This window comes from Pristiophorus japonicus, chromosome 15, assembly GCF_044704955.1.
Source record: "Pristiophorus japonicus isolate sPriJap1 chromosome 15, sPriJap1.hap1, whole genome shotgun sequence".
NCBI lineage: Eukaryota > Metazoa > Chordata > Chondrichthyes > Pristiophoridae > Pristiophorus > Pristiophorus japonicus.
Window position 1 is genome coordinate 146777777 of NC_091991.1, and position 21303 is coordinate 146799079.

At 46.2% G+C, this 21303-nt stretch overlaps 1 protein-coding gene across 1 annotated transcript in view; it reads left to right on the forward strand.

Moving 5' to 3' along the window:
• Positions 1–998: 998 nt before the first annotated feature.
• Positions 999–21303, forward strand: part of LOC139281110 (cytoplasmic phosphatidylinositol transfer protein 1-like) — a 284745-nt gene continuing 264440 nt past the window's right edge. Inside the window, exons 1-2 of the mRNA XM_070901063.1 lie at positions 999–1707; positions 20363–20925. The gene's annotated coding sequence lies outside the window, so the exon portion shown is untranslated. The remainder of the gene's footprint in view (positions 1708–20362; positions 20926–21303) is intronic.

A 21303-nucleotide genomic window follows, 5' to 3' on the forward strand; every position in this document is an offset into this window, starting at 1 on the left:
GCTGACCAAACTTGCCTAAATGGGCAGAATTGGCATGGATGGCAGGTTACGCCCCCAATGACGCAAAAAAAAACTAATCTAAAAAAATCGTAACTAACTGAGTTACACTGGCACACAACTATTTTAGTTGATCTGTAAATCAAATGCCCCCTTATTGAAGGGGCACTAAAACTGACAAATAAACAAATTAACTTTTGACCATAAAATTAATCAAATTAAAATTTGGTTGCCGGGGGTGATGATGCACTCCAGTCCCTCCGGTGCCCACCTCTCGCGGAAGGCCGCGGCGTACCAGTGGACACCGCGTGCTCCATCTCCAGGGACACCCTGCCTCGGATGTAACCGCGGAAGAGAGGCAGGCAGCCGGGTTGAACAACCCCCTCGACCGCCCGCTGCCTGGACTGGTTAATGGCCACTTTGGCCATGCCCAGGAACAGTCCTATGAGGAGGCCTTCCGACCTGCCCGCTCCCCTCCGCACAGGGTGCCCAAAAATCAGGTGTGTGGGTCTGAAGTGCAGCCAGAGTTTGAGGAGCAGCTGCTTCAAATATTGGAAGAGGGGCTGCAACCTCGCACATTCCACATATACATGGAACACGGACTCCTCTAGACCGCAGAAATTGCAGGCAGCCTGAGAGTCCGTGACACTGGCACACAATCTTTGGGGAAACTTGGATATTTAAATTTAGGCCAAAAAAAGCGGCGCGTGCCAAAAGAACGGCGCAGATAACTGGGGAAAATTGAGCCTTTTATTATTACACTGAATGTTAGTATATCACCAATGCCCCAAATGTTCTCTTGCTTTTAGACTGCTTCATTATCTAAAGTCACATTAATTAACAAATTAATCCTTGTTGTAGTAGCAACATGTTGATTGTGAAAATAGACCTGAATACAAAAAGGTTCAGTTGAATGTTACTGAAAACTGAAGATTTCAGACTTTTTATTATTTTACAATGGTTATGTATCGTGTAGATTAATTATTGTGCTTCGAGTTTCTTGGAGCTGGAAATTCAGTAATTACTGCCATTGCCCATATCTCGGCGGTATTCCGGCGGTAAACGCTGATCACGTTTTTAGTACCGCCGGAAGAACAAAAATTTCGTGAGAATTTGGCCAGAGGTGGCGGTAACAGTATGTGTCCGGTGGTGGCGGTATTTTTGGTCGTGTAAGGCTGGTGTCTGGGAAAATGGGCCTTCTGCAATTTTTTTTTCTCCAATATGATTTTTTCCCGCGATTCGGGGTCAGGGGTCGCCCACGCATGCACAGAAGAGGGAGAGAGAGAGAGAGAGACAGGAGAGAATTAAAAAAGAGGTCATCGAGCTGCAGAAGTCTTATTGATATTTAAAAACTTGAATAATAGAATTATAATCAACTGTTTTGTACAATCCACTATTATTTTGAATATTTTGTATATTCTTTGAATATTTTCCATACAAATAATGGAGAGAGAAGGAGAGCGAGAGGTGGAAAGAGGCAGGGGAAGGAGGAAGGCCAAACGATTTTCGTTGGACACCCAAGAGGCATTGGTCCATGAAATGGAAGCTAGACGGATTCAATTGACCCGGGGTGGGTGTGGGAAACCCACCCCAGCAATATACCAGCGAATATGGAGTGAGATCTCGGAGGCGGTGTCCTCAGTGGCGCAGGTCCATCGGGGAGCGAACCAGTGCCGTAAGCGATGGAACAACATCGTTTCTGCCGCAAGAGTAAGTAATAACTTAAATCATGCACTCCCTCATTACTTAAAATGTAATTCTGCCACATGTTAATGCAGGTAAGCTTAGTGTCACGCAATATTTGCCATCAACTATCTTATTGCGATGATTTTCTGAGATCTTGTACTTATATATGTTCATCATGCACCACGTGCAGCTTAATGGTACATTAATGGGACATTGAAGAAAGGATTGGGGATGTCTGTCCTGAGGTGGTCCTGCAGTCCCCTGTGGCAATTCCTGTCCCCTCATGATGGCTATGTTGTGCAACACACCACAATGAACTCAGCGACCTGCTCAGGGTGGTATTACAGGCTGCCTCCAGAGTGGTCCAGGCATCGGAAGCGCTGCTTCAGCACTCCAATTGTCTTTTCGACTATTGTGTGTGACTATATGGCTTGTAGCGATGCTCGGCATCTGTCTGAGATGTGAGGTCATGAGCCAGGTGGCGAGGCCATATCCTTTGTCCCCCAGCATCTAGCAGTACCTTGTGGCTGACTGTTAGGTCAGAGACAGTGCTCTCACGCAAGATGTACGCATCATGGATGCTCCCTGGAAAATTGTCATTTACTGCCATGATGCACTGCGTGTGGTCAACGACAAGCTGCACGTTCAGGGAATGGAATCCCTTTCAGTTTCGGGACACCTTTGGCTTCTTTAAAGGTGCTCACGGGGTGATGTGCGTACAGCCTATAGCACCCTGTACCATGGGTAGTTTGAAATTCTTGAAAAACCCAAAGCCCTCTCACTCTGTGCCTCCCTGGTAATTAGGAAGTTTATAAAGTCCATCCTGCATATGTAGTGCATCAGTTACCCGGCGAATGCAGCGATGTGTAGCGTGCTGAGAGATACAGCATATATCTCCAGCTGATGCCTGAAAGGAGCCAGATGCATAGAAGGCAAATGCTGCAGTCACCTTCACCTAGACGAGCAGTGCAGTCCTGCTGGTGCTGGTAGGCATTGCACGAAATATGATGTTAAAATAGCTATGAGAAAATGGGCGGGCGGTATTGTTTACCGCTCACGGTAATTGACTGAAGAATTTACCGCTGGTGATATTTGGACAGTAAATGGGGTGGTAATTTCGAGTTTGGCCGTCATTTCAACGGTAAACTGTTTTCCAGCGGTAAATGGGCGGAAAGGTGATGAATTTCCAGCCCTTGATGTATTAGTTGTTTTTTGTGTAATTATTTTATATGCAAATAAAGCTAAATATTAGTTTCAGCCTGAACATTTTGTGCTGACAGTGGTTCTTTTTTATTCTGAATCCAAGTTGAAAATATTGGGAGAGAGTCTCAATTATAACAGCTGTGTTGATCTTTTATTCTGTGCTAACATCAAGAAAAAATTGAAGAATATGAATGGAGCATATGTGTTGATTATGTGTTAAACTTTTCTGTTTATTTCTGCTGCCTTGATCTTAACAATTGCTCACAATGAATGGTTTTATGTTCCCACTGTTGTCACTGTGGCACTGATTGTCTTTTTCATGGACACGATGTTTTAGACTGATATTTTTAAATTCTCAGCCTTCATTTCAAATCCCTCCATGGCCACTTCCCTCCCTGGGCTCAAGTTTCAGACGCCCGCTAGAACGGCGCACATCGGAGAGGCCCGCCTAATTTGTAGAACAAAGATTGCGCTGAATACGTACCTCGCGATTCTCCGATAGCTGTAGGCCCGTTTGCAGTTGGGCGCGGCGCAGCAGGAACTGCTGAGGGCGGAGCTAGAGCCCTGCGCCAAAAATAGTGCCGGCAGCTTTGCGCATGTGCAGTAGCTCCCGGCCCTCCCAGCGCATCCTGTCTCCGGGGTGACGACCCTATCCCTGGCCGAAGGGACGTCGCACTATCCCGGGCCGTGTGGCCTGATGCATCTTACCTCGTCGGAGGGGCCTGCCCGCCCGGCATCTCACCGGGGGCGGGCCCCTCCCGAAGTCCTCCTTGGAACCGGCATCAGCGTTGGTGGGGCCCGCCCTCCCGGCCTCTCCCAAAGTCCACCGTCGGCATCTCGCTGGGGGCGGGCCCCGCTCGAAGTCCCCCGAAGTCGTCCTTGGAACTGGCGGCGGCAGCGGGGCCCATTCAGCTCCCCTCCTTCACCCCCCCCCCCCCACCGTTCAGCCCTCCACCCTCCCTCCCATTCAGCCACGCCCCCCCCTGTTCATCCCCCCTCCCCCCCGTTCAGCCCCCCTCCCTCCCCCCATTCAACCACGCCCCCCCGTTCATCCCCCCTCCTTCACCCTCCCCCCATTCAGCCACGCCCCCATTCATCCCCCCTGCCCCCCCTGTTCATCCCCCCTCCCCCCCGTTCAGCCCCCCTCCCTCCCCCCATTCAGCCACGCCCCCCCCCGTTCATTCCCCCCTCCCCCCCGTTCAGCCCTCCCCCCTCCCCCCCGTTCAGCTCCCCTCCCTCTCCCCCCTCCTCCCCTCCCTCCTCTCCCCCTCCCCTCTCCTCCCCTTCCTCCCCCCTCTCCACTCCCCCCCCTCTCCATACTTCACTCTTTCCCCCCTCCCCTCTCACCCCTCCCCTCCCCCCCCACCTCTCACTCTCCCTACTCCCCTCTCTCCCCCCTAGCCCTCACTCCCCCAGCCTCCTCTCTCCCCCCACCCCTTGCTCCACCCTACCCCCCTCTTCCTCCCCCACCCCTCGCTGTCAGAAACACAGAGACAGAGACAGAGAGAGAGACACTGGGGGGGGGGGGGGGGGGTGCCATTCCAGCACGCTGTTGGAGGGCTCCCGGTGCTGCAGTCGGTGAGTGGAAAGTTAATTTTTTATTTATTGATTGATTTTTTAATTATTTTTTTTATTTTTTATTTTTTACATTTTTTTGATTGATTTATTGATTTATTTATCATTTATTATTGATGATGGCTCTTTATTTGTAAAAGTGAAGTGTTTAATGTTTGTAAATCCCCCTTCCCATCCCCATCTCTCGTTCCCTACGCCTGATTTTCTAAGTGTAGGCAAGGTTTTTCTGAGCGTACAAAAATCTACACTTACTCCATTCTAAGTTAGTTTGGAGTAAATTTTCGCTGCCTAAACTTGCAAAACAGGCGTAAGTGACTGGACACGCCCCCTTTTGGAAAAAAAATCTGTTCTAAAATAAAACTATTCTAACTCACTAGAACTGGAGCAAACTAAATGCCGAGAATTGCAATTTCTAAGATGCTCCATTCTAAACTAGATGCTCCAAAAAAATAGGAACAACTCAGGCTGAAACTTGACCCCCTTTTCTCTACAAGTCTCCAATATCTCTGCGGTCCTCCAATTCAGGTTGTCATTACTCCACCATTGGCGGCCGTGCCTTCAGCTGCCTAGGCCCTAAGCTCTGGAATTCCCTCCCTAAACCTTGCCAGCTCTCTCTGTTCCTTTAAGACGCTCCTTAAAACCTACCTTGTTGTTGGATAGTCAACTCCATGGAGATGGAATGGAAAAGAAAAGAACCCACTGGTAGTGTCTAGCCCATGGTTGTTCAACTCTCACTCCAGGGACTTGAGCACAAAATCTAAGTTGATGTTCTAGAGCAGTACCGAAGGAGTGCTGCACTGTCAGATCCCATGAAACCACTTCAAAGAACAGTAGGGTGTCCTGACCAATATGTATCCCTCAACTAACACCTGAAAAAACAGATTACCTGGTCATTATCACATCTTTCTAGCAGGAGAAGATTGCACACAACCTCCACCAGGCAGATAAAGGCATCAAGCAGGGCGGGGATTGATGTGCTCGGGCTTTGCAAAATAATCTAAAACAACAGTGCAGACTGAATGGGCTGAATGGCCGTATTTCCCTCTTCCATCTTCCTAAGATTTTATTACAGTAAGTTCTTCTGCCAGTGGCAGTTTTACAATGGACAGAATATTCACGAGGCCATTCTATGAAGGTTGGTTGAAAAGACAAGCTGACTGTCTCACTCACTCCTTCCAGAATTTGATACTGAACAGTTACAACTAAAAGAGATAATGTAAATAGATAAATTGACTCTCTCTGGTGTGTAAGCATCGGTTAAGCTGCACAAAGACATCACCACATTCACACTGATGGATAAGGAAATAAAGCACGCAGCACTTACAATCCAAATGTCTGACAAAATCATTCTCCTTTGATCTTTTACCCCTTTTCACATTTGTCAGGATTCTGTTAAGATTTCAGAGACATTGCTGTGGTTCTCAGCTTCTGAACCAGATCCCAGGGTATACAATGTGTCCCTTTTGTTTTCCTTTCTTGTTACAAATAAAAAGGTATCCCTGCATTGTGCATTTATAAAGCGCAAGGACTGCTTCTGAACTCGTCCCTTGCATTCAGTCACCAGTGAACTGTACCGGATGCCAGGAATGTGCAAAAACCTTTGAGATTTTCCTGCCTCACATATTCCCTCACTCACTGCGGAGAAGCATCTGCCATCCCACTATTCTGTCATCCAGAAAGCTGGCACAATGATGAACTGTGTCGACCACACCATACCAACAACAACAACAACTTGCATAAATATACCATCCCAAGGTGTTTCACAGGTGCTTTATCAAACAATATTTGACACCAAGCCACATAAAAAACTTGATGAAAGAGGTAGGTTTTAAGAAGCCTCTTAAAGGGACAGAGATAGATTGGTGTAGGAAGGGAACTCTCGAGTTTAGGGCCTAGACAGCTGAAATTACACTGCCATTGGAGCGATGATAATTGGGGATGTTCAAGAGGCCAGAATAGGAGGAGCACAGAGATCTCAGAGGGTTATATTGCTTGAGGAGGGGCAAGGCCATGGAGGGGTTTGAAATCAAGGATGAGAATTTTACGCACAATCTTTTAACTCAGATGTGAGAGTGCTACCATTGAGCCATAGCTGGCACTTTCCAACTTTCAATGGCACAATGGGAAAAGGCACCAATCAATGTAGCATCAAACCATATCGACCAGGCAGTCCCAGGTATGATTCTGAGTCAGTTTTCAAATAGCTAATTTCAATCAAGATAATTCAATTGGTCTTAGTGCCCCTGCGCTGGGGGGGGCGGAGGGGGGGGGGAAGGAAATCAGCCAGGGGTCCGGCTCCTGCTTGCTACTAGTGACTCTGGCTGGAAAGTGCATGTGTGTGGACACTTGCTGAGTGCTGGATCGGGTGATACTGGCTTATACAGGAGGGCAGCTTTTGCCTGTCAGCTGTCATGATGATGATGATGTACCCAAGTGAGCATCTTCAGAACAGGGAGGGAGAAAACGAACGAGGAAACAAAAAAACTTCCAACACTGCAAAACAGTATTCTCTCAACATCCTGTGCTGCTGCAGTGTCGCGAATTATGTTTAAATGTTATGTTGGTAACGGGGCCTGCCACACTGTACTCAACTCAGGCTACATTGAGTGGCAGCCTTCAGTTTGGTAGCGGTGCTGTCCGGTAAATGAAGTGGCTCTTCCACCTCCAGAACAGGAGAGAGCCAGATCAAGTGCGATGTTTTCCCCCATGCCATTGGAGTTGGCAGAGCAACAATATCATTGCTGATGTGAGCACCTCCACCTGCCATTTTCTCTGATCCCAGGCAGGATGGAGGTAATTGTGACTTTGGCCGAGTGTGAAGCGGGTGACAGTGAATCGGCAGCCCGTTTTGCACCTCTCCCCATTTCCCTTTCCATTGAAGTCGAAGTCTAGAGACAAATTGACCTCCCATCAATTCTGTAATACTAACTGAACTTCAGGTTAATTTCAGTTAGGAGTGGAATGTGTGTGGTGCACATCCTCTGCAGGGGTCAATAGTTCATTCTCTTAATTGTCTGGTTAACTGTTCCTGTACTGCTTTACTAGGTTCATTTAGGTCATTTTAATCTGGATAAAAGACTAGCCAAGCTAACCTGGCGATACAAGTCTCAGCAAAAAATAAACGTTCAAAGGCAAGAAAGGGACATTGTCACTTCAAACCTCTTTAGGAGAAGGTTTTATGTAGAATTGCTGGGATTTGTTTTTTTTTAGCTCATTGCAGCAGGCAGAGGCCCAGAAATCTGAAGATTGATGTATTTATGCTGCATGCCCGCCTCCGCACAGCCTTAGTGAGTCAGGGCAAATTTGGTTAATAAATTCATTTTGACAAAATGTTTGGCAGTGGGTAGGGGGAGCTTGGTTACAGCTCTAGAGTACTTGTGCTCCTTTGAGCCCCTCTGCTCAGAGCTATGTATAGATGACAGCTGCAATCATTTACAGTAAAAGATTGCAGTGTCTTCAGTCAAGGCGAGCGTCAGAGAAAGGGAGGTTTCTAATTATGGCTGATTTTAATGATCACAAAATTAAGTGGAGTACTTGTGACGATCTTGCAAAAGAGGAGGGGCAAACTCACCGAATTTGTGCAAAAAGTGGTTTTTGTTGCAGAGCGCTGAAATGTGTCTGAGGGAAGATATCACTTTGATCCGGATTTCAGTGCAGATTATGGAAAATTCAGAGGTTAGAGAGCACTTGAGAAGCAGCGATCATAAAGGCGACAGATTTTTACTTGTGGCATGGGATGTAGCAAGGAATCGCACATTACATGTACCAGCTATTGGGAGGCTGATTGGAAGCAGTGAAGAAGGCAAAACTAAACTAAAATTGAATATTTAAAAATATATATATTGGAGAGAGTTCAAATTAAATGCAGAAATGTTTTATATAAATAAAAGGATATTATCAAAACCTTCGATTAAATAATGAAGCTACAGAATGCATACAGTTGAAGTATACAATATTTGAAATGATTTCAGAAAATTAGACAGATCAGAAATGTCCCAAAATAAAGTGGAAGACAGGGTCCTTGGTATTCTTAGATATGTGGGGCCAAGTTTGAACTGTTCATTAGGACAGTGCACCTCCGAGCCTTGCGCCTATTTTTTAGAATTAAAAGTGCACCTAAAAAGTACCTCGCTATTCTGAACTGTCTGCAGGCCTCCATTCCAGTTGGTGCAGCGCAGCTTGAGCTGTGGGGGGCATAGCTAGCGACATGCTGTGTCTACACAGCCGGCATGGGGGCGAGGCTAGGGCCCAGCGTGTCTGTGAGTGCCGACAGCGTTGCGCATGTGCGTTGGAGCATGCGCGCATGCGCAATGGCACTTTAGTGAGCTGCTGGGTGATCGATTTCCCGTACCTAGCCTCTGGCCGAACGGCCGAAGATATGCTGCTGCATGATTTTCTTTGCTGCTGTGCTGGGTGAATGATTTCCAGCCCTTGGCCGAACGGATAGGCGTTGCATGCTGTAGTAGGTGAGGTAGGGACTTTTATTTTTTTATTTATTGATTTTTTATTTCTTTAATTTTTAATTTTTAATTTTTTGATTTATTGATTGATTGATTGATTTATCATTTATTATCGATGATGGTTCTTTATTTTTTAAAGTGAAGGTGTTTAGTGCTCTCTTTTCCCTTCCCCCCCCCGCCCCCTCCCTTGCATTTATCTTCTTCTTCGGCAGTTCCTCAGAGTCAAGGATGACTTGCTTCCACACTAATATGAGTTCTCAGGTGAATGATGAGTCCCATGCGGGACCTACAGTCCCTGTCACAGGTGGGGCGGACAGTGGTTGGAGGGACAGGTGGGTGAAATGCTTGGTTTGTCGTACGCTCCTTCTGCTCTTTGTGCTTGGCTTCCGCGTGCTCCCGGCGAAGAGACTCGAGGTGTTTGGTGCCTTCCAGGATGCTTCTCCTCCATTTTGAGCAGTCTTGGGCCAGGGATTCCCAAGTGTCGGTGAGGATGTTGCACTTTTCACGGATGCTTTGAGGGTATCCTTGAAATGTTTCCTCTGCCTGCCTGGTGCTTGCTTGCCGTGTCGGAGCTCCGAGTAGAGCACTTGTTTTGGGAGTCTAATATCGGGCATGCAGACAATGTGGCCCGTCCATCAGAGCTGATCGAGCGTGATCAATGCTTCGATGCTGGTGATGTTGGCCTGAGCGAGAACACTGATGTTGATGCGCCTATCCTGCCAATGGATTTGTAGGATCTTGCAGAGGCAGCATTGGTGGTAATTCTCCAGTGCTTTGTGTGCCTGCTGTACATAGTCCATGTCTCTGATGCATATAGGAGGGCGGGTATCATAGAACATAAGAATTAGGAAAAGGAGTAGGCCATCTAGCCCCTCGAGCCTGCTCCGCCATTCAAAAAGATCATGGCTGAACTGGCCGTGGACTCAGCTCCACTTACCCGCCCGCTCCCCATAACCCTTAATTCCCTTATTGTTTGGGTAGCATGCTGCGGAATGGAGTCGAGGACACTCGCGTCAATGACAGAGTCTCGGTTAAGGAGATCTTCGAAGTGCTCCTTCCAGCGGGGCACTGACTGCCTCTCTGTCCTTGATGAGTACCTTTCTGTTCTTGGCCCTCAGTGGGGTAGGACCTTGGGTGCTTGGGCCATAGGTGGTCTTGACTACGCTAAAGAATCCACGCAGGTCGTGGTTGTCGGCTAGTTGCTGGATCTCCTGCGCTTTTTCCACCCACCATCATTTCTTTAGGTCACGAATTTTCTGTTGGACCTCGGCCTTCAGACGTCTATAGAGCTGCTTTCTTGCTTTCGAGTTGTGTTGCTGTTTCCAGTTCAAGAATATCTTGTGCTTGTGACTTATCAGCTCCTGGATCTCCTGGTCGTTCTCGTCGAACCAGTCTCGATGTTTCCTGCTGGAGTGACCAAGCGTCTCTTCATAGGTGATAATTATGGAGGCCTTACGGGCAGACCAGGCACTGTGGACACTGCGTCTCCGTTTCACTGGAAGTTGTCAGGTTGGTTGTGAGGCGCAGGCTGAACAGGGCTTTCATAGCAGGGTCTTCGAGTGCTCCAGCATTGATTTTCTGTTCCCGCTGCTGTTTTGGGGTCACATTGATGGACATCACCGAGTGGATTAGGCGGTGGTCAGTCCAGAAGTTTTAAGCTCCTGTCATGGCGCGGGTGATGCAGATGTCCTTGTGGTTCCTCGCTCGGACTTACATTTCTATTGCGCCTTTCATGACCTCAGGTCGTCCCAAAGCGCTTTACAACCATTGAAGGTCATTTTGAAGTGTGGTCACTGTTGTAATGTAGGAAATGCGGCAGCCAATTTGCGCCCAGCAAGGTCTCACAAACAGCAATGTGATAATGACCAGATAATCTGTTTTAGAGAGGTTGATTGAGCTATCCTGTTAGTTTCAACCCCCTGCTTACTCCCCATAGCTCAGCAATATATTCTCCTTTTCAAGTATTCATACAATTCTCTTTTGAAAGTTTCTCTTGAATCGGCTTCCACCACCTTTTCGAGCAGTGCATTCCAGATCATAACAACCCGCTGCATTAAAAAAAAATCTCCTCATTTCCCCTCTGGATCTTTTGCAAACTATATTAAAACATTTTAAGTATAAAAAAAAACCAAGGTTCATCTAGTTAACTTTCAACCATCCATGACACGCAATAATGGAGTTGTTGACTAATCATAGCAATCGGTCTCTATCAATTATTCTAAAACGGACCCAGGCATGACCCGAGGAAACCCCAGTGGTGGAGAGCTTTGGGATCCATAGGTCCAAGGTCACCTGATCCTCCCAAGTATGCTGCACTTATCACGTCATGTTTCACATTGTCACACACTGTATCCCGAAATTGATATTTTCTGAAAGAGCTACAAGTTATTTGCATTTTGCTGCAGTCATTTTTCAATAGCCCAGCTCGTTGGCTAATCCAGGAACTATTCACCCAATGCAAATTTATGAAATTGACAAATGGAAGATGAATACTGCTGTTTGAATAAACTAGGAGGGAACAATTGGGTTAGTTTGCATCTCCCGGTCGCAGGAGGTGTTAATGGGACGCAAGCGACTTTTTGCCCGGGCACGGCACTGCATATTAGTCCCGCTACATTCTGCGGGAATTTAGTGGCGGCGGTAACCGGTAGTACCTCTCGTCATCACCGTGCGCAATGACCCGTGTTCGCCCCGGAGTGAGAATTCGGGAGCGCCCCCTGAAGCTGTGCCAGGCGATGACAGCGACAGCATCGGGGGCGCTGCAGGCTGCTCGCGGAGCGCTAGTTAAAGGGGATGTGGCCGTGTGCAAAAAAAAATTAAATTGGCCGACTTCCCGGTCGTGGCCTGTTGTAGAACACGGGGTCCGTGCCGTGATCTGGCAGCCCAGTACTCCAGGCTGATGTCATGGCACCCCGCTCCCCGGTGGTCCAGGTAGGGCAGGGCCCCTTCTATACGGCTGCGGTACACGTTCCACTGCGTAGCGCTGCACCCTCTCTATGTGCATCCGCCCTGCTCACGCCCCCACAGAGCAAGTAGAGTGCGTTATTTTCTGCTCCACTTGCTCTCGGGGGCAGTAACCCTAATATCGTGAGCGGGGCGCAAATTCCGCGCCTGTCGCGGGAACGCCCGCCTCCCAGCTGTTACCGCCCCCAAATGGAGCGCTACGCAATTAACCCCCCCCCAGCTCTTGTTTTTGTACAAGGAGGAGCTACACTGAAAGGGATCCCAGGTTGAAATATTAATATTCTGTATTAATGGCAAGATATGCAGGTGGACACACCCTGTCAATAAGTTTGTTCCAGAAACTGAACAAGATTCAGTCAATGCGAATATCACAAAGAAAATATAACTGACAGTGCTGTGCGGTGAGGAGAGGCTGGTGGAGGACCTTTGTTTTACGGATGTTTAGTGTGAGGTCCATGCTTTCGTAGCCTCAGTAAATACATCGACTATGTCCAGGAGTTCAGCCTCTGTATGTGCGCAGATGCAGGAGTCATCCATATACTGTAGCTCGACGACAGAGGTTAGGATGGTCTTGGACCTGGCCTGGAGACAGCGCAGATTGAACAAGTTCCCACTGGTTCTGTAGTTTTGTTCCACTCCAGCTGGAAGCTTGTTGACAAGAGCAGGCATCGATGACGAGATCCAACATCGCCTCCAATGTGAGGTAATCCACTTTGGTGGCAAAAACAAGAAGGCAGAATATTATCTGAACGGTGACAGATTAGGAAAAGGGGAGGTGTAACGAGACCTGGGCATCATGGTACATCAGTCATTGAAAGTTGGCATGCAGGTACAGCAGGCGGTGAAGAAGGCAAATGGTTTGTTGGCCTTCATAGCTAGAGGATTTGAGTATAGGAGGAGGGAGGTCTTACTGCAGTTGTGAGGTCACACCTTGAATATTGTGTACAGTTTTGGTCTCCTAATCTGAGGATGGACATTCTTGCTATTGAGGGAGTGCAGCGAAGGTTCACCAGACTGATTCCCAGAATGGCAGGACTGACATATGAAGAAAGACTGGATCGACTAGGCTTATATTCACTGGAATTTAGAAGAGTGAGAGGGGATCTCATAGAAACATATAAAACTCTGACGGGATTGGACTGGTTAGATGCAGGAAGCATGTTCCCGATGTTGAGGAGGTCCAGAACCAGGGGTCACAGTCTAAGGATAAGGGGTAAGCCATTTAGGACCGAGATGAGGAGAAACTTCTTCACTCAGAGAATTGTGAACCTGTGGAATTCTCTACCACAGAAAGTTGTTGAGGCCAGTTTGTTAGATACATTCAAAAGGGAGTTAGATGTGGCCGTTACTCTAAAGGGACCAAGGGGTATGGAGAGAAAGCAGGAATGGAGTACTGAAGTTGCATGATCAGCCATGATCATATTGAATGGTGGTGCAGGCTCGAAGGGCCGAATGGCCTACTCCTGCAACTATTTTCCAAAGTGTGTTTGAAGACCAGGCCCTCAAAACTGCCACCAAGCTCATGGTCTACAGGGCTGTAGTAATACCTGCCCTCCTTTATGGCTCAGAGACATGGACCATGTACAGCAGACACCTCATGTTGCTGGAGAAATATCACCAACAATGTGTCCATAAGATCCTACAAATCCCCTGGGAGGACAGGTGCACCAACATCAGCGTCCTCATTCAGGCTAACATCCCCAGCATTGAAGCACTGACCACACTCGATCAGCTCCACTGGGCAGGCCACATTGTTCGCATGCCAGACACGAGACTCCCAAAGCAAGCGCTCTACTCGGAGCTCCTTCACGGCAAACGAGCCAAAGGTGGGCAGCAGAAATTCTACAAGGACACCCTCAAAGCCTCCCTGATAAAATCTGACATCCCCACTGACACCTGGAAGTCCCTGGCCCAAGACCGCCTAAGGGGAGGAAGTGCATCCGAGAGGACGATGAGCACCTCGAGTTTCAACGCCGAGAGCATGCAGAAATCAAGCGCAGGCAGCGGAAAGAGCGTGCGGCAAACCAGTCCCACCCACCCCTTCCCTCAACGACTATCTGTCCTGCCTGTGACAGAGTCTGTGGCTCTCATATTGAACTGTTCAGCCACCAAAGAACTCACTTCAGGAGTGGAAATACGTCTTCCTCGATTCCGAGGGACTGCCTATGATGATGATGATGCTTTGATGACTGACACTAACAACAGCATTGCCCTCAAGGTAAAACCTGAGCAATGGGATCTTCTCAAAGGTTCGGCAGTTAAATCCACAGACTGGCATGGTACAGAACGGGAAGATTCCAGGTTCAATCCCTGATTTGTGCTGGTTTAGCTAATCTCATCCAAGGTGGTAGATGTGAGTACTGGCCATTGCTTCCCTGGGTTAAGGAGGGGGGACAAAATTCTACCAGGATTGTCCCTCCCGATTGCCATCCAGTAACCCCCGCTGGAAGATCCGCCTGCTTAGCCATTGGTGGATGACCGAATCAGGATACCTGCGATGCTCCACAGCTGCTGACACTCATGATCTCGGTTGACAACGAGGGATGGCTATTTGGGCAAGGTATTGGAGATGCACATGTCCCAGCGTAAGCCGGTTCCTTGAGGAATGGAGGGAAGAAAGATTGGAAGAGGGGAAAAAATGAGCCAATTTAAAAGAATCATAAATAAATAAGACGAGATGCCTAAGAAAGACCTTGAAGGTGACATGATCAGACCGAGCAACAAATGAAAACAATGAGAGAAGGATAGCCCAAATGGAAGTGTATATTTGAGGTGATTTAAGCCTACAAAGGCGGATAGAGAAGTTGAAACCCAAGTGAAGTATTAGTCTGGGAGTGAAGAGGTTGGGATACGACAAGTAACTTCAGAATGAATTATTGAGCTATTTTTGGAACAAATCACATTCACTGTTCTGCTCCAAAGTATTTCCTTATTGATTGCCTAACGTTCACAGCAGTAATTGGAGTTGACAGCTTGATCAATGCCTTGACAGCACATCCTACTGTTTATTGGAGCTATCAATCTCCACGTTTCCGTCATTGCTTGAATTGATGCATATCTAATAAGACAAGTGTGGGCGAGGTCTCCATGCACTTTGACTAGATGCATTCAGCTCCAAACTATAGACCCCTGTGCTTTATGATTCCTAATTTACTGACGGCATCAGCTGATGTGTGAATGCAGGAAAACCTGCATAAGAGAGGACAAAAAGTGGTTGAATAGGAAGAATGTATGATGAATGTGCCTGTCTTCTCAACGGATCTTTGTATAAATCACGTGCTGTCGGTGACAATCCCACAAAGTGTGCCATGCAGCAGAAACGCCAACCCCTACAGTTTTACTGATCTGCTTGACTGCGATTTCCATTTTCTATGGATAATGCATTCTCTGTGATGCAATCATTCTCAACGGATAGTGGGCTTCTCATCACAGACGGCTCTCTTAAATATTTAGGACTGTCCTTCCTATATTATGTAACCATATTTATTTATAAGTGCCTTCATACAGGAAATTTCAGTTAAGCAGGAATATTTGCTCACCAGCCTCAAAGTGATACATGCTGTCAACACAGCAGAGGACTGGATAACAAACACAAGGACAATATAAATTAAAATAATGTTTTTTTAATCTCCTATAAAGAGCATGAAAGCTGTTTTCTCCCCAGTAGGTAGGCCTTTGCAGTTACAGGAGTGTGCATCATTTTTCCATACATCTGAAATATGTCCATTTTTGGCTAATCACCAGGGAATAAAGAAAAGAAATACTTGCATTTCTATAGTGCTTATCATGATCTTGGGATGTCTCGAAGTCCTTTGCAGCCAATGAATACTTTTGAAGTGTAGTCACTGTTGTAAAGCAATTTGGGATGTCCTGAGGTCATGAAAGGCGCTATATAAATGCATGTCTTTTTTTTTCCTTTGCTCTGCCCCTAATGCTAAGTCAGAGCCAAATCAGTGCAGATTGTGAGTTAAACCTGCTCCATGTGTTTTAATACCACGTTGGGCAATGTCTTTCCCCACCAGGCATTGAAGAAGCTCATATTTTATTTCCTTAAGAGTTGTGAGGTTGGATACCATATAGAATAGGTTCTTCCCAGGAACAACGCCCTGCCATTGGACAGCATGTGTATTGGAAAGAAAGAGGCTAATATACCTCTCGAAGACGCCCAGGAACAAGTATTTGAGACTGAGGTATGTCTGATAGATTTGCAGGAGCTAACGTCCAGAATTGTCTCCACCCCAAGGTGAGAGAGCTTCATCTATCTTCTAATGTACACCCCAGTCACTTCAGTTTAGAAAAAGGAAATGATCTTCTGGAGACACAATTCATGATTATGATCCTCAATCTGATTTTTCCATTTTTATAACATTGCGCCTGGTGGGTCTGTTGTTTTCAGTCACGCCCCTCGGGGTAGTCACACCAAGAATGTGAGGAATGCTGAAGTAGATTAAACAAACGGCTACTGATAAATGTGACGTCTCACTGGTTTGGTGCATAGATTTCTGAGGTTTCTGACCGACTCTACTTTCTGCATCACAATTCCTACCGTCCTGTTACTCTGTGATTGGCAGCATGCAGGATAGAAACATAGAAACATAGAAAATAGGTGCAGGAGCAGGCCATTCAGCCCTTCTAGCCTGTACCGCCATTCAATGAGTTCATGGCTGAACATGAAACTTCAGTACCCCCTTCCTGCTTTCTCGCCATAACCCTTGATCCCCCGAGTAGTAAGGACTTCATCTAACTCCCTTTTGAATATATTTAGTGAATTGGCCTCAACTACTTTCTGTGGTAGAGAATTCCACAGGTTCACCACTCTCTGGGTGAAGAAGTTTCTCCTCATCTCGGTCCTAAATGGCTTACCCCTTATCCTCAGACTGTGACCCCTGGTTCTGGACTTCCCCAACATTGGGAACATTCTTTCTGCATCTAACCTGTCTAAACCCGTCAGAATTTTAAACGTTTCTATGAGGTCCCCTCTCATTCTTCTGAACTCCAGTGAATACAAGCCCAATTGATCCAATCTTTCTTGATAGGTCAGTCCCGCCATCCCGGGAATCAGTCTGGTGAACCTTCGCTGCACTCCCTCAATAGCAAGAATGTCCTTCCTCAAGTTAGGAGACCAAAACTGTACACAATACTCCAGGTGTGGCCTCACCAAGGCCCTGTACAACTGTAGCAACACCTCCCTGCCCCTGTATTCAAATCCCCTCGCTATGAAGGCCAACATGCCATTTGCTTTCTTAACCGCCTGCTGTACCTGCATGCCAACCTTCAATGACTGATGTACCATGACACCCAGGTCTCGTTGCACCTTCCCTTTTCCTAATCTGTCACCATTCAGATAATAGTCTGTCTCTCTGTTTTTACCACCAAAGTGGATAACCTCACATTTATCCACATTATACTTCATCTGCCATGCATTTGCCCACTCACCTAACCTATCCAAGTCACTCTGCAGCCTAATAGCATCCTCCTCGCAGCTCACACTGCCACCCAACTTAGTATCATCCGCAAATTTGGAGATACTGCATTTAATCCCCTCGTCTAAATCATTAATGTACAATGTAAACAGCTGGGGCCCCAGCACAGAACCTTGCGGCACTCCACTAGTCACTGCCTGCCATTCTGAAAAGTACCCGTTTACTCCTACTCTTTGCTTCCTGTCTGACAACCAGTTCTCAATCCACGTCAGCACACTACCCCCAATCCCATGTGCTTTAACTTTGCACATTAATCTCTTGTGTGGGACCTTGTCGAAAGCCTTCTGAAAGTCCAAATATACCACATCAACTGGTTCTCCTTTGTCCACTTTACTGGAAACATCCTCAAAAAATTCCAGAAGATTTGTCAAGCATGATTTCCCTTTCACAAATCCATGCTGACTTGGACCTATCATGTCACCATTTTCCAGATGCACTGCTATGACATCCTTAATAATTGATTCCATCATTTTACCCACTACTGAGGTCAGGCTGACCGGTCTATAATTCCCTGTTTTCTCTCTCCCTCCTTTTTTAAAAAGTGGGGTTACATTGGCTACCCTCCACTCCATAGGAACTGATCCAGAATCAATGGAATGTTGGAAAATGACTGTCAATGCATCCGCTATTTCCAAGGCCACCTCCTTAAGTACTCTAGGATGCAGTCCATCAGGCCCTGGGGATTTATCGGCCTTCAATCCCATCAATTTCCCCAACACAATTTCCCGACTAATAAAGATTTCCCTCAGTTCCTCTTCCTTACTAGACCCTCTGACCCCTTTTATATCCGGAAGGTTGTTTGTATCCTCCTTAGTGAATACCGAACCAAAGTACTTGTTCAATTGATCCGCCATTTCTTTGTTCCCCGTTATGACTTCCCCTGATTCTGACTGCAGGGGACCTACGTTTGTCTTCACCAACCTTTTTCTCTTTACATACCTATAGAAACTTTTGCAATCCGCCTTAATGTTCCCTGCAAGCTTCTTCTCGTACTCCATTTTCCCTAATCAAACCCTTTGTCCTCCTCTGCTGAGTTCTAAATTTCTCCCAGTCCCCAGGTTCGCTGCTATTTCTGACACAATAACAAGTTATTGAGAAATATCATTCTGCCTTGGGAGGGAGATAATAAGTCTTTGAAGGTGGCAGGACAAATTGAGAAGGCTGTTAAAAAGGCATACGGGATCCTTGGCTTTATAATTAGAGACATGGAGTACACAAGCAAGGAAGTTATGCTAAACCTTTGTAAATACTGGTTAGGCCCCAGCTGGAGTATGGTGGTCAACACTTTAGGAAGGATGGAGAATGCAGAGGAGATTTACTAGAATGGTACCAGGGAGGAAGACTTCGATTACGTGGAGAGACTAGAGAAATTGGGGTTGCTCTCCTTAGAGCAGAGAAGGCTAGTGGGAGATTTGATAGAAGTGTTCAAAATCTTGAAGAATTTGGATAGAGTGAATAAAGAAAAATTTGAGGCAGAAGGGTCTGTAACCAGAGCACACAGATTTAAGATCATTTGCAAAAGAACCAGGGGGAGATGAGGAGAACTTGTACTTTAAGCAGCGAGTTATTATGATTTGGAATACACTGTTTGAAAGGGCAGTGGAAGCAGATTCAATAATAACTTTCAAAAGGGAATTGGAGAAATAGGTGAAAAGGAAGAATTTGCAGCTCTTTCAAAGAGCAGGCACCGACACGATGGTCCGAATGGCCTCCTCTGTGCTGTATCATTCTATGATTCTATAATTCATTGTGCACTGTTCCTGCAACACAGTGAACAGTAACGTGAATGCTTTCTATCTAAAGTATCACATTCATCAGGCCATTTTTTCAGTTAAAAGCAGTCAGTTCAGGATAGACAAAGATGCTAACTGACATACAAGCCCATGAAAGGTTTACACTGTACGCCTTGAAAGCTTTTCTAAGGTGAAACTGCCACAAGACATTCCCTTGAACATCTTGCTTTTTTGAAAAATTAAGTTTTAATAGAAGTATCTGTGGATACAATATGTCCTCTGCCATCTGTGTTACTAAACTGGCTGTGGTGATTGTGTGCTGGGACTGATATGCAGGCAGTACATTCTCCATTATATAGCCAGGCTTCACTACCCACAATCTTTAAGTTTTTTAAAACCCCTGAAGCTTTGCATTACCTCATTATTATTAGCTAGTCTACCTTATCTGTATGTTTTACTCTTTCCAACCTTCTGATGTCTTGCCCTGGAGGGCTGGGCCCATCACCTTGGTTTATCAACTTAAAACAATTTGGGGACCTAAATTGGCCATAATGTCCATATTTTAAAAAACAGCCAATGTGCTAACAAAGCAAAACACTGCAGATGCTGGAAATCTGACATAAAAACAGAACATGCTGGAAATACTCAGCAGGTCAGGCAGCATCTGTGGAGAGAGAAACTGAGTTAACGTTTCCCACATTACAACAGTGTCTACACTCCAAAAGTACTTCATTGGCTGTAAAGCGCTTTGAGATGTCCGTTGGTTGTGAAAGGCGCTATATAAATGCAAGTCTTTCTTTTCAGGTCCACGATCTTTCATCAGAACTCAAAACTGAGCCAATGTGCTAAGTTGCATTATGAACAAACAACCTTGGGACATCGGAAAAAAATGCTAATAATGTTAACATAATCAATGAAGGTTTGAACGAGGTGCACACATTATGTACCTGACACATTTAGATATGCAAAATTGCAATATAAGTCAGTGCCTAATTCATTTGCATGTATAGTGTTTGTGTTATTAATTGACCGGCACGGTCACTGCTGAACGCACACTCATTTCGGTGCTGTGCTTCGTCAGTTTGCGACTAGCTGGCTGTACCAAGAATCTGCTGCGTGACTTATCAGCAATTGCTGAGAGTCACCTGTAGGAGGCAGTGCGCCGCCTGCGTTCCAAAAAACCCCACTCCAGTGCTGTGGGCTGCATCTTTAAATCTCTGGTGGGCTTTTTTTCTCTTTCTATTCTTCCTTTATTTTCCAGCAGGCCCTTCTTCGACGTCTAACAAGCGGGTCCTGAGTGTGAAGGAACAAAACGTCAACAAGCCGGGGTTCAATCACGTTGTTGAAGAGAGAAAGAGAGAGAGAGATAGCTAGATATAAAGGTAGAGTATGAGTTAAGACACAAGAGCAACGCTCTTCAGCCATGGAGAGTTGAACGGGGTTTCAAGACGCAACGGACTGGTCAGTTTCATCTCTGCTTTCGGACTGAAATGTACAAAAGATCAGCAAATAGAGAAAATGGAAAACAATGCAAGCTGAGCGCCTCTGTCAGACAGTAAGAAAGTTTTTGCACTGCCGTCGGGGTATCATTTTTGTCGTGCTTGCCAAGCCAGAACATGCATCTTTAAGAACAAACTAAAGGCATTAATTTAAAAAAAAACCCATAATTTTCAAATCTGGTGATTCCTGCTGAGTGCACTGGAAACTCCCCTCCCCTTCCACATGCTGGGAACACCGAAAAAAAGCACAGCGGATCGACGGTGAACTTTTTCCAATGCAGAGGATCCATCCGAATTCATCCACTTTCTGGCGAATTATCTGGGGGTCAGTCTTGCTTTGTTTCGAACATGCGCAGTATTTAGATTTTAAAGAATTATTTGCGGTCATTTCTTTTAAAACCACAGTGTGACCATGGCTTTCTGTGTTTAAAATGCGATTACTATGCACGTAGCTAGGATGTACTTGGGGTATTGTGGACAATGCATGCAGCTTGTAGGGGCTATTCTAACTGGGCTGTACAGCTTTTATTACAATGTATATGTGCATAATACTGTCATTAATTTGCAATGCAAAGCATTGTTGTCTATCCGAGCTTCTTACACAAGAGTCCGGTCTAGTAACTTGAGTAATGTACAGGGCGAACTGTAAGACAGAAGCAGATGCAGGATTGTAATTATACATAGCGGTAGCTGATCTCCTGGT